Here is a 13,675-nt window from a genome sequence, read left to right as displayed (position 1 = left end):
TTTGGGGTGTAAACCAAAAGGAGAACCCAACGTGGGAGACAAATGAAGCCTGCGTATGAACTTGGTTCTAGTAAAATAAGGACTTACTAATTAAGTGAGCTAATGGCACCCATTGAAAAGTTCAGTGTTTTCATGTTGCCTTGTCACAGAAAAGAGTAAGGTTATCTATTCTACTCTTCCCTTCATGAATATGTGCTTTTCTAACTCTTGACTATTACAGATTATGCTCACATGAATATTAAATTACAAACTATGCCAGCACAAATATGTATACAAAGTGTTGGTCCACTTATGTAGACTAGATACATAACCGTGAGTATAATTGCTTGGTTATAGGGCTCACATTAGTTTTTCATTCCTGCATTAAAATTACCCCAGAATTTAGTGGCTTAAAACAATAAACGTTTATTGTAGCATTTCTCTGGGTCAGGAATCTTTGTACAACTTATCTGGGTGGCTCTGGCTCAGAATTTCTCTCGAGGCTGCAATCAAGGTTTTGGCTGGAGATGTGGTCTCATGTGAAGTCTGGACAGGGGAAGACTCTGATTCCAAGGTTACTCACATGCTTGTTGGCAGGGTTTTAGATTGAGACCCTTAGTTGCTCCCTGGATGTTGGATGGAGATTGCTCTCAGTTTCCTGACATATTGGCCTCCCTATAAGGCAGCTCACAACATGACAACTGGCTTCCATCAGAGTGAGCAAGGGAGAAAGAGCAAGAGAGAATGAGAAAGGTGAAAGCCAGAGTCTTTAAAAATATTTAATTAAACTTTTAATTTTGAAATCGTAGATTCATATGCAGTTGTAAGAGAGATCTCGTGCAACTTTTATTCAGTTCCCCTTAATGGCAGCATCTTGCAAAACTATAATACAATATCAAACCAGGATTTGACATTAATACAGTCAAGATATAGAACACGTCCATCACCACATGTTGCCCTTGATATAGTCACATTCACTTCCCACCCACCCACATCCCCTCCTTAATATCTGGCAACTTCAACTCACTTTTCTATCTCTCTCTATTTTTCTCATTTCAAGAACGTTATGTAAGTGGAATTATATAGTATACAATGTTTTGGTATTGACTTTTTTTCATTCAGCATAATTCTTCAGATATTTATTCAGGGGGTTGGTGTGTATGAACAGTTTGTTTCTTTTTATTGCTGAGTAGCATTCTGTGGTATGGATATACCACACTTTATTTTACCATTCATCCATTGAAGGACATCTGGCTTTGGGTGGGCTGCATAATGATCACTCAATGATATCCATGTCCTAAACCCTGGTAAATGTTACCTTACACGGAAAAAGGGACTTCGCAGAGATGATTAAGAATTCTGAGATGAGATTATCCTGGATTTTGGGGGGTAGGACAAATGTAATCAACAGGAGCTTCGTAAGAGAGAAGCAGGAAGGTCAGAATTGGGGGGGGGGGGGAAAGGAGCTGCAACAATGGAAGCAGAGAGAGAAGGAGATGTGATGATAGAAGGAGAGGTTGGAGCTATGTGGCCAAGAAATGCAGGCAGCATCAGAAACTGGAAAAAGACTAGGAAATGGATTCTGCCCTAAAGTTTCCAGAAGGAACACAGACCTGTGAATACTTTGATTTCAGGATTTCTGACCTCCAGAACTGTGAGACGATACATTTGTGTAGTTTTAAGCCACAGAGTGTGTCCTAGTTAGTTAACAGCCGCAATAGGGAACCCATGCAGTTTGTGTCCAGTTCCTGGCTATTGTGAATAAAGCTGCTATAGACATTTATATTCAGGTTTTGTGTGAACATGATTTTTTATTTCTCTAGGATAAATGCCCAGAGATGCACTTGCTAGTTTATATGGTGATTGAATGTTTAGTCTTTTTAAGAAACCACTTGACGGTTTTGCAGAGGGGCGATATCATTGTGTCTACCAGCAGTGTATGAGTGATCCAATTTCTCTGCATCCTTTCCAGTGTTTGGTGGTTACTATTTTTAAATTTTTTTTTTTAAAGGGAATGCTATTTATTTATTTATTTTTGGGGGGGCTGTGTTGGGTCTTCGTTTCTGTGCGAGGGCTTTCTCTAGTTGTGGCGAGCGGAGGCCACTCTTCATCGCAGTGCGTGGGCCTCTCACTGTTGCGGCCTCTCTTGTTGCCGAGCACGAGCTCCAGACGCGCAGGTTCAGTAGTCGTGGCTCACGGGCCTAGTTGCTCCGCGGCATGTGGGATCTTCCCAGAGCAGGGCTCGAACCCGTGTCCCCTGCATTGGCAGGCAGATTCTCAACCACTGCGCCACCAGGGAAGCCCACTATTTTTATTTTAGCCATTCTGATAGAAATGTCGTGATATCCCATTGTGGTTTTAATCTGCATTTCTCTGACAGGTAATGATGTTGAACATCTTTTCAAGTGTTTATTTGTTATCTGTATAGCATCCATAGTGAGTTTTTTTGGATCTTTTCCTTATTTAATACTTTTTGAACTTCTGAGTGTTTTTCTTTTCTTTCTTTTTTTTTTCAACTATTGTGTTTTGAGAGTTCTCTTTATATATCCATCACAATTGTTTTTCCCCTAAAGGTAAGGATTTTTTTTCTCTGTTATTTCTTTCAAGATTTTTTTCTTTTAAGTTTTCTGAATTTTGGTTATAATGTCTCTTCTTATGGATTTCTTTTCATTTTTCCTGTTTGGGGTTTGTTCAGCTTCTTGAATCTCTAGATTAATGCCTTTTACCAAACTGGGGGAATTTTCAGAATGAAGACGCTTATTTCTCTGAGTCCTTTTTAAGTCCTGCCCTCCTTCTCTTCTTCTGTAACTCTGATTACACAAGTTTACCATCTTTTGTTACAGACCCAACTGTCTCTGGTTCTCTATTTTTTTTCAATATATGTTCTCTCTTTTGTTCAGGCTGGGTAATTTCTATTGTCTATCTATTGAGCTTGTTAAATTGGTTATTGCATTTTTCCATTTTAAAATTTTCATTGGGTTTTCTTTATATCTTCTATTTATTCTCTGGAACTTTCTAATTTTTATTTGTCTCACTCATGCTTTTATGATGACTGCTTTAAAATCTTTGTCAGGGCTTCCCTCGTGGCGCAGTAGTTGAGAATCTGCCTGCCAATGCAGGGGACACGGGTTCGAGCCCTGGTCTGGGAAGATCCCACATGCCACGGAGCAACTAGGCCCGTGAGCCACAGCTACTGAGCCTGTGCGTCTGGAGCCTGTGCTCTGCAACAAGAGAGGCTGCGATAGTGAGAGGCCCGTGCACCGCGATGAAGAGTGGCTCCCGCTTGCCGCAGCTAGAGGAAGCCCTGGCACAGAAACGAAGACCCAACACAGCCAAAAATAAATAATAAATAAATAATAAATTAATTTAAAAAAAAAATCTTTGTCAGACAGTTTAATTCAACATCACTGTCATCTTGGTGCTAGCATTTATCGATTGCCTTTTTTTTTCATTCAACTTGAGATTTTCCTGGCTCTTTGTATGATGAGAAATTTTTGATGGAAAGCTGGACATTTTGTGTATTGTCTTATGAGACTCTGAATCTTAAACTGTCTGTTTTATCTGGCTACTTCTGACCCTGCTTTACCAGGGGAAGGGATTGGTGACTTATTACAGCCATATTGGGGTAGAAGTCCAGGTTGTCCCCAGTGGAATTGGAAGTCCACACTCTCCACATGGTCTCCACTGACACTGCAGATGGCGCCTTGATACCGCCTGGTGGGAATGAAAGTATTTGCTGGTGGGGGTAAGGATGAGGCCACTATTTTTTCTGTGCTATTTGACTATGGTAAAGCTGTTGTTATCTAAAAGTTTTCTGTCTTGCAAGGTTGCCCTTATTCTTGCCTTTTGGCTGGAGAGATCAGGCTTCTTTGTCTGTGCCTGTGGAATTTCTGGGTTGCTGGCTCTTCAACTCCAAGTCTGGGAAATATGAAGCAAAAAGAAAACCCAGAGAACTCATGACCATGTTGTTCTGTGGGTCCCAGGGTTTTTAGCTGGTCTGCTTTCTTTTCTCTACCTTTCAGAGGCTTTTTATGTTTATTTTATAAATAATACCTTTGGTTTTTAATTGTACTTAGTGGGACATATAGGGAAATGTACGTCTACTCCATCTTTCCCGGAAGTGGAAATCCCGCTTGTTTTGCAACCTAATATTGGAAGTGACAGTCTATCACTTTTGCTCTATTCTATTACTTAGAAGTCACAACTTACAGCTCACATCGAAGGAGTAGTTTTACACAGTTATACAAGGGCATGAATTTCAGGATGTGAAGGTCACTGAACACAATCACAGGGTCACATGTGTTCAGCTGAGTGGATACTGCCCATCAGTTTGACCAAAGTTTGTACTAATTTATGTTTTCATTGGCAATGTATAAGGGTTTCAATTAATCCATATCATCCCCATTACTTGGCTATTTAAAATCTTTTGAAGAATTTAACTCTGTTGATGGATATAGTTGATTCTCATTGTTATTTCAAGTTGCATTCCCCTGATGTGTTATTAGCATCTCTTTATGTTTTTTTGTCCATTTGCTTATCTTTTCCCTCTTTTGTGAACTTCCTATGTAAGACTTTTGCTTACATTCTGTTAGGTTGTTTGTATATACATGTACACACACATATCCTATATGTGAAATTTTTATCAGTTATATGTCTTGCAAATATCCTTTCCCACTCTGTGGATTTCCTTTTTTTAATTAATAGATTTTATATGTTAGAACAGCTTTAGGTTTACAGAAAAATTAATACAGTGAGTTCCTGTAAAACTGTATTTCCCACATGCTGTTTCCCCTATTATTAATATATTGTATACTTGTGGTACAGTTGTTACAATGAATGAACAAAGATCGTTACATTATTATTAAGTCCATAGTTTATATTAGAATAAACTCTTCGTGCTGTACAACTCTGTGGTGGCTGACATGTGCTATGTTAGATATCCACCATTACAGAATCAGACAGAAAGTTTCACTGACTTGGAATAGACATCTCTGGTGCTCCACCTCTGTCTCTAAAGTTTTGTATTTCCCAGAACATCATATAGCTGAAGTCATACAGTACGAAGCCTTTTCAGATTGGCTTCTTTCATTTACTAATATGCATTTATGGTTCCTTCCTGTCGTTTCATGCCTTAATAGCTTATTTCTTTTTAATCACTGAATGACATTCCATTATATGGATTTATGACAGGTTGTTTATCCATTTGCTGCTTGAAGAACATCTTGGTTGCACTGAGTTTTAGGCAATTGTGAATAAACATTTGTGTACAGGTGTTTGTGTGGGCATATGTTTTCAACTCAATTGAACAAATGCCTAGGGGTGCACTTGCTAGATGATATGGGAAGACTGTGTTTAGCTTTGTAAAAAAAAAAATTTTTTTAAAAACTGCAAAATTGACTTCAGATATGGCTGTACCACTTTGCATTCCAACTAGAAATGAATGAGAGTTACTGCTGGTCTGAATTTTTGTGAGCATTTGACATCAGGGTTTTTGCTTTTGGATTCTAATCATTCTTAGACTTGGGTCATGATATCTCATTGTTGTTTTAATTTGTTGAGCATCTTTTCACATGTGTGTTGGCCACTTGCATATCTCTTCAGGGGGGTGCCTGTTCAGATCTTTTCCTCATTGTCTAATTGGGTTGTTTGTTTTCTTATTGCTGAGTTTTAACAGTTCTTCATATATTTTAGACATAAGTCCTTTATCAGATATGTGTTTTGAAAATATTTTCTACCAGTCTGTGCCTTATCTTTTCATTCTCTAAGCAGTGTCTTTTGCAAAGCAGACATTTTTAATTTTAATGAAGTTCAGCTTATTAACTTTTTCTTTTGGAGATCATGCTTTTAGTGTTAAGTCTAAAAACTAGTAATAAACGAGTGTTTATTACCAAACCCAAGGTCACCTAGACTTTCTCCTATGTTATCTAGTAGAAATTTAGTTTTGTGTTTTACATTTAGATCTGTTATCTGTCTGCTTTGAGGGTTTTTTGTTTTGTTTTGTTTTGTGGAGGATCTGTGTCTAGATTATTTTCCTTTTAATGTGGATGTCCCAACTGTTCCAACATTATTTTTTGACAAGACTGTCTTTTTCCATGGAACTGCTTTTGCTTCTTTGTCAAAATCAGTTGACTGTATTTGTGTGGGTATATTTTGGAGCTTTCTATTCCATTCCTTTGATTCATTTGTCTGTTCTTTTGCAAGTACCATACTGTCTTAATTACTGTAACTTTATGATAAGTCTTGAAATTTAGTAGTGTTCTTCTTCAGTATTGTGTTGGCTGTCTTGAGTCTTTTGCACCTTCTTATAAACTTTAGAAGCAGTTTATTGCTATCCACAAAATAACTAGCTGGTATTTTGCTTGGGTTTGTGTTGAATTATTTATCAACTTGGGAAGAATTGACATTGTGACAATATTGAAATTTCTTATCCACAAACATGGAATATCTCTCCATTTATTTAGAGCTTTGCTTTCTTTCATCAGAGTGGTATAGTTTTCCTCAAGTAGATCCTATGCATATTTTGTGAGATTTATATCTAAGTATTTCTTTTTTGGTGTTAATATAAATGGTATTGTGTTATATATTAATTTCAAATTCCAATTGTTCATTGCTGTTATATGGGAAAACAATTGACTTTTGTGTATTAACCTTGTATTCTGCAACCTTTCTATAATTGCTCATTTTTTCCATAAATTGCTTTTGTGGACTTCGGGATTTTCCTCATAGATAATGTCTTCTAGTTTCCAGCTTTGTTTCTCTCCTATTCTTGGGTTTCCCTAAGAACTTCTATTTAAATTGAGGTGAAAACAGATCATAGTTATAATAATACCCCTAAATTTTTTGTTGATGTACAATATTATAAAAGTTACAGGTGTACAATGTAGTGATTCACAATTTGTGAAGATTATACACCATTTATAGTTATTATAAAATAAGGGATGGGGAGGCTACAGGAGCCTGGAATTTGTTTAATTGTCCTTCCCCCAATAAGATAAGGCTGCAATGAAGTAGTTTCCTTTGAGGGCAGGACTTAAGTTATGGAGCTCTGGAGATATTTCAAAATGGTAACTTTTCCCCTCCCCTTACCTGAGTAAAGCATGGGCATTGTTCTGTGGTCTGTACCATTGGTGGGACTCCTGGAGGTAAAACATGTGAAAGTGGGGACCCTCCTAAGACTGGGCCTCCAGACCAGCCTACATTCACCCGCAGTAGTTTTTCAATTACCTTTTAAGTGTTCCTGCCAACAGCTGTATCTGTGGCCTCTGCTCCTGGTAAACTGTGATTCTCTGTATTCACCTATCTCACCAAGTTTTTGGGTGGCACTTTGCCTTGTGACTTCAATTACCTGATGGATGTAAGAAAAGTTGTTGATTTCCATTCTGTTCCAGCTTTTTTCTTGTAATAAGGATGGAGATGATGACTTCCAAGCTCTTTACACGTCAGTGCTGAAACTGTGGCATGCTTTTTCAGTCTTTTGTCTTTGAGAAACAGATGCTTCCAATTTTAATGTAATGCAGCTTATTGACTTTTTCCTTTATCCTTACTTTGTGTGTTCTAATAAGTTCATGAGTATATTTTCCCCAGGTTATTTTCTAGCAAACTTCTTGATTTTAACTTTCACATTTATATCTATAATCCTCTTGGAATAATATCTGTGTAGGAATGAGGTAAAGATGCAAAATATACTTTTATTTCCATATAGATAATCTGATTTTTACGTGTTGATTTATTGGGAAAAAACCACTTTTTCATACTACTCCAGATTGCTGCTTTTGTCCATACATGTATGTGTTTGTTTTTGGACTCTCTTTTCCATTGTTTTATTTGTCTGTTTTTAAGCTGGAACCACACTTTCATAATAAGGGGTGCTTTAGAGTAAGCCAATAATATGGTAGTATAAATTCTCTAGCTTTCTTATAACTTTCCAAGATTATATTGAATACTTTTGACCCTTTGCATTTCTCTATAAATGTTAGAATCAGCTTATAACTTTCTCCAAAAAAGACACGCTAGAATTTTTATTGGGATTGCAGAGAACATTATACATAAATTCTATTTTACATTTGTAAGGATTAACAAGGATATTGCACCATGTGAAGATGAAATTCGAGATTGGTAAATTTAAAATAGCAGTAAACACATGAAATTCTAGGTTAGGATTACAAAACATCAAATCAATGAAGTAGAAAATAAACTTAAGAAGGTAAAAGACAAAAAGATAAAACATAATGAAAGGGAAAAAGTGATATATGAGAATGGATCCAAGAGTTACAAAATATATTGAAATTCCTTATTAAAAAATCAGAGTTGATGGAGAAGAATTATGGAATAAAAGAAGCAGAGAAAGAAAGGCTTTCCTAAACCACTTGAAGGATTCAGTGGGCAGTAAATAAGTCTATAAGTGATTTTTTTAATGTAATAAATAAGAATAATTTTGAAAATACCAAATTTCTACCCCATCCTTTGCAGGAATCCTTGAATTAAAAAAAAAAAAATCATATTATAAAATCAAAGGAAACTTCAATAGATCCACAAAAATAAGCATTCTGTAGGTCATCTTTACTAGCCATAATATATAATGAAAATTTAAAAATAAATGGAATATCCAACCATAAAGAAAACAAAATTCTCCTCAACAATCCTTGGGTTTAAGAGTAAGTCATTAATAAAATAATCAGCTATTAGGAAAAATAATGATAATACAAACAACAAATATGTATTAAAATGTTGTGTAGTAAAAATTGTGGTCATAGGAGAATTTACAACAAACACGTATATTGCTATACAAGTAACAATTTAAATAAATAGACTAACAATAATAAAGATGCCAAGAAAAGCATGAAGAAATAATGATGAAATTTAAAATTAGACTGTAATAATGTTGTCCATATGTTAAAAAAAAATTAATACATGAGAAAAAGAGATAAAAGTGAAAAAATGTTTAGATATGCTGACGGAAATGATAATTTTAAAATATGTGATAAAACAATTTAGCATAGTATAAAATTATGATTAAATATCTGTAAATCTCTCTGTAAAGAAAAGTAAAAAATCAGTGAAAAGATTATTTTTCTTAAATGACTTATCCCTAGAATTAAAAGAAATGACTCAAAGTATTAGAAAACATAATGGACACTTATGCAAGATATTTAAGTTATCAAACTTCAACTATTCTTCAGGACCAAATGATTTTATAGTTGCATTTTAAAGTCTTTCAAGGATCACATAACTCACATAAGATTCTCTAAGACATAAATAAAGGGGAAATTTTTGTGTGTGTGAGACTGAATCAGATTAAGTAATTCAGTTGAATTTACATGTAATGTCCCAAATAAAATATTATATATAAAACATTAAAATTGTTCAGTAACAAACTTGTAAGGTAGGGCTTAGAAGATGTTATTCAAAGCAGAGTTTTGTTTCTAATTCAGATGTGATGGAATTTTAAATATTAAGCTTATTAGCAGAACTTCAGTACTTTTAGGAAAACTAGATGCATAGATCGTGTAAATTATTAAATGTAAGAGTGGTGACACCCAATTAACTTTATTCCACTGATGTCGAACTGTTATTATCACCAGTCCCTTCTGTATTTAACTTTCTATAATCCAAATGCTCCTTGGTTTCTTCTTGAGTACGGTTAGTTAAATAATTGACCAAATGATCATTCAGCTAACTTTCAAGGACTACTTCCCTGGCTTTGCTACCGGGGAGAGTACACTTCTTCCTTCATATCATTGGCTCTGCAAGGACTGATTTTTCACGTTCTCCTTGACTCTTGGTTCAGGTCCCTCTCACCTATACACATATGGATAACCCCCAGTCCCACTCTTCTCCACACAGGACAGATCCAGGCTTTGTGGAAGCCGAACTTTGTACATTTTGTTATCCCTCTTTAAGAAAAAGAGCACAAAAGTATAATCTTAGGCACAAGAGTGAACATTTATTTATCGTGATAAAATAAATCACATTGAGTTATAATTGTAAAAAGCAGACAAATATTACAGACATCCCAAATAGCTTTAGCTTGTATTACACTGGGTTTCCCAGAAACAGACATCAAGATTAGGTTTTTCCTCTAAGTGATTTATATAAGGAATTCCCTCTAGGGACGAGGAAAAAGCAAAGGATATGTGGCATTTCAGGCAAAGTCCCCAGAGGAGAGCTGCCCTGATCTCGGATGTATCCTGGCCAGATACAGAGGGATCTGGGTTTCCATTCCCAGCCAGTCATGAATAGATTGAATTCCCAGCCCAGACATTTCTAACTCTCCACACCGAATGAAAGCAATGCACAAAATGGTAAAATAGGATCTGAAGAGATCAGGGGAAACGTTGACATGATCTGCTCCTTGACCCCCTGTATTGTAAGTGTTGTTTCTCTTCCATTACCCCACTTTTTTTTGCCAGGGATTGTTAATACTGTAAAAATTTTCTCATCTCTGTATCATAAGATGGCACAGTTGTAGGGAGAGCTGTTCCTCGAAGCCATTCATATACTTTGATGACTTAGCAATGCTTTAACCATATGTGTACGTAGCTGCAAATCAAATACATATATCCCCCCAAAACCAAACAAAATGCATTCCCAACTACACTTCCACTTAGCAGGGATCCCAAAGATAAAGCAACTTCAGATCTACCTTACACAAGTGGAAATGTGATGAAGGGAAGACAGAATACAAAACAGTGGGAATCTTCATAGATTTTAGTTAAAAGAGCTTACAAATTTTATAAAAACATACGACCATGTGAATGCTTTTCCAGGACCCCTCCCAGATTCTTGGAAGGAGCCCATGAAAGTGGGAGAGTCCCGAAGCTTAACTTTTATTAGCTTCACCATAAATCCAGCCATGATTTAATGCTACTTTTTATGGACCACCCTGGGAAAAATTTTTTAAGTTATAATGGAGACCAAAGAGTTTTATTTGGCTGCTGTGAAATCAACACAGTGTTTGAAGCAAAGTGTGAAAAAGAAAGAAAAGACAAGTGTGAGAGAGATCACACTCCCCACACTAGACACTCAGTTCTCCTGACACCCAAGGACTAATTCATGAAAATCATTTTGTGCCCTTATAACTGACAATGACCAAAATTCAAGAGCTCTTGCTTTGCCTGTTGGGTTCTCTCAACTCACTTTACATCTGATATATCCAAAAGTCAATTTTTTTCTGACTTTATGTTTAAGGCACATCTTTAGTTTGTTTCTATTATTATATTATATCCTGTTATGTGACAACCTCAGCTCTCTTCTGATGAAGATGTGACTCAGGCCTGAACTAGAAAACATTCTCATGCAACACTCCTGCTTAAGAACAAGCATTGCAGTTACTGATAGGAACTAGATGGTGTTTTTATCATACACTATGACCACAATCTGATGTCTAGACCTCTGACAACCCACCCAATAGCTCCTAAAATGGCTTTTTGCAATTTCCCAACTTGGGTAAATAGAACTCATTCTTCAGAACTTAATTTATTTGCACTTTCCCCCTAGGAAACCTTCCCTGAGTCTTTAGGTGAAGTTAAACACCATGTAGTCTAACACATCACCCATTCTTTGATTGTCTCTTCATGTCTACAAGTTGAGCTCCTTGAATCCAAGACTGCATTTTACTTAATTCTGTCTTCTGCACTCAGCACAGCACTGGATACAAAGTAAGATCTCAAAATGTTTAGGAAGTGACTGATGGATTAATTCAGGTGTTCTCAACTGGTAGAGATTTTACCCTCGCCCCCGCCCCAGGAACCTGTGGCAGCATCTGAAGACCTTTAGGGTTGTTAGAACAGGCATCTAGTGGGTAGAGGCCAAAGACATTGCTAAATAACCTACAATGTGCAGGACAAGTCCCCAGACAAAATATTAATAGTGTGGAGGCTGAGAAACCTTGGGCTAACTGAATGAATGAATGTTCTCCAGACTTCAGCAATAAATCTAATGTGTTTTTCATGCCATAAGAAGAAATGTGAAATGTAGCTTTAATACACAGCTTTTTGTTCCTAAACTTTAATACAGAGCTTTTTGTTCCTAAACTTTTCATTTTTTCTTTACGAAAGAAAACTCAGAGTAATTCCATAATTTGGGAATTTTGGAGTATTCAGCATCTTAAATGTCTTCATATCATTTAAAGTAAACTGAAGCATAAAGGAGACAGTGGCAGTATTTGCAGAAATCTTTTTTATCCACATTGTCTGATGTGTTAGAATTGAGGACACCAGTATTTGTTGAAAAAAACCATTGTGCCTTATTTTAATAAATTCACAAATAATGCTGCCTATATTCATTTTCTGCAGCTCAATACAAAATTGAACTCTAGCCAGTCACTCATGAAAAGAAGTGTGCGCTGCACGTAGACTTTGCATTAAATCTGTCACATGGCCATGTAGTCCTAGAGAGTCTCTTATTTTGGTTCATGTCCATTCCTTTGCTTTGGACTCACTTAATATGTGCTCCTTGCTAATTGGTCTTCTAGTGTCTTTAGTAACTCATGTCAGCTTGTAGGTAATGTTGACTTGAAATAATAGAGTGCCAGGGACTTCCCTGCCAGGGACTCCATGCTTCCAGTGCAAGGTGCCCAGGTTAGATCCCTGGTTGGGGAATTAAGACCCCACATGCGGCACGGCATGGCCAAAAAAATAAATAAATAAATAGACTGCCAGATATTTCTCCAGCAAACATGGATTTATTTGGAATCTGCAGAGAATTGCAGTTTCCAGGGTCTGCAACCATGAAGAGCCATGTGTAAGGTGCCCCTAGGCAAGAGAAGGAGAATGCTTTTATAGAGAGGAACAGGAAGTTGGGAGGGTATAGTGAACAAAGAGTTCATGGCTCTTCATTAGCTGAGCCTTTGCCAGGAAAGAGGAGTCTTTTATCTTCCTTTTGGGCTCTGCTATCGTCACAGAGCATGAGAGCTCCCCCTTTTGGTCTTCCAACTCTATTTAATTGAGGTTTCTGTTTATTAATTCTTTTATAGAAGGCAAAGGGAAAGTCTTGAATTAATGAAAATTCAGTGCCTCCCAACAAAGTTTTCTGGTTAAAATTGCAAATGCAGAAAGAAATTTCACACAAAGTGCATCTAATGTAGTTAAAATTAGCTACCAAGTTCAGGTCACATTACAGAATAGATTAATTAGAGTCCAGTGCTTGCCTTAGTTCATGTTGTTATTAATTACCCATGGGTACTTCCACAGCTGTTTGTGTTTTAGAACTAATTGAATTTTTTAAAAACCATTCTTGGAACACAAAGCAGTTTCTTTTCAAAGAACATGAAAAACAAAACAAACCCCAAAAAACTCAAGAGACTTTACTTAGAGACAGTCATAAAAGAAATACATGCCAGTTTTGTAACCAAGAAGAAAACTGGCCATGGGTATGTCTCTAGGACAGCAAACATAATGTGTGTGTGTGTGTGTGTGTTTATCTTCTGAACTGACAGAAGGGAAAAAAGGAAGGAAGGAAGATATAATGAATGTAAAAAAAATATATATGTGTATATACAAATAAATATTCTGGAGAACACACACACCCTATAAGCACACACTCATAAGCAGTTTATTCTCTTGATCATTATGCTGATACATGCTCATTGTCAAAATTTTAAAAATGCAAAAGAATACAATACAAAATAGCAAATGGCACATGATACTAATATAACTACTGCAGAAAACATTGTTGACCATGTGTTATATTTCCTTAG

The 13,675-nt window shown here is 36.3% G+C and overlaps 1 long non-coding RNA gene across 1 annotated transcript; it reads right to left on the bottom strand.

The window, feature by feature from the left end:
• Positions 1 to 2,021: 2,021 nt before the first annotated feature.
• On the bottom strand, positions 2,022 to 13,389 carry LOC309613504. The gene is made up of 2 exons (XR_014235764.1): positions 3,370 to 13,389; positions 2,022 to 3,054 (listed from the first exon to the last, which is right to left on the bottom strand). It is a non-coding gene; the product is annotated as an uncharacterized lncRNA (long non-coding RNA).
• Positions 13,390 to 13,675: the final 286 nt, after the last annotated feature.

Source organism: Balaenoptera borealis (genome assembly GCF_965194805.1).
Source record: "Balaenoptera borealis genome assembly, chromosome: 16".
NCBI classification, from domain to species: domain Eukaryota; kingdom Metazoa; phylum Chordata; class Mammalia; order Artiodactyla; family Balaenopteridae; genus Balaenoptera; species Balaenoptera borealis.
Note: the sequence above shows the minus strand (reverse complement) of the source record. Positions and strands in the feature narration are given on the sequence as shown.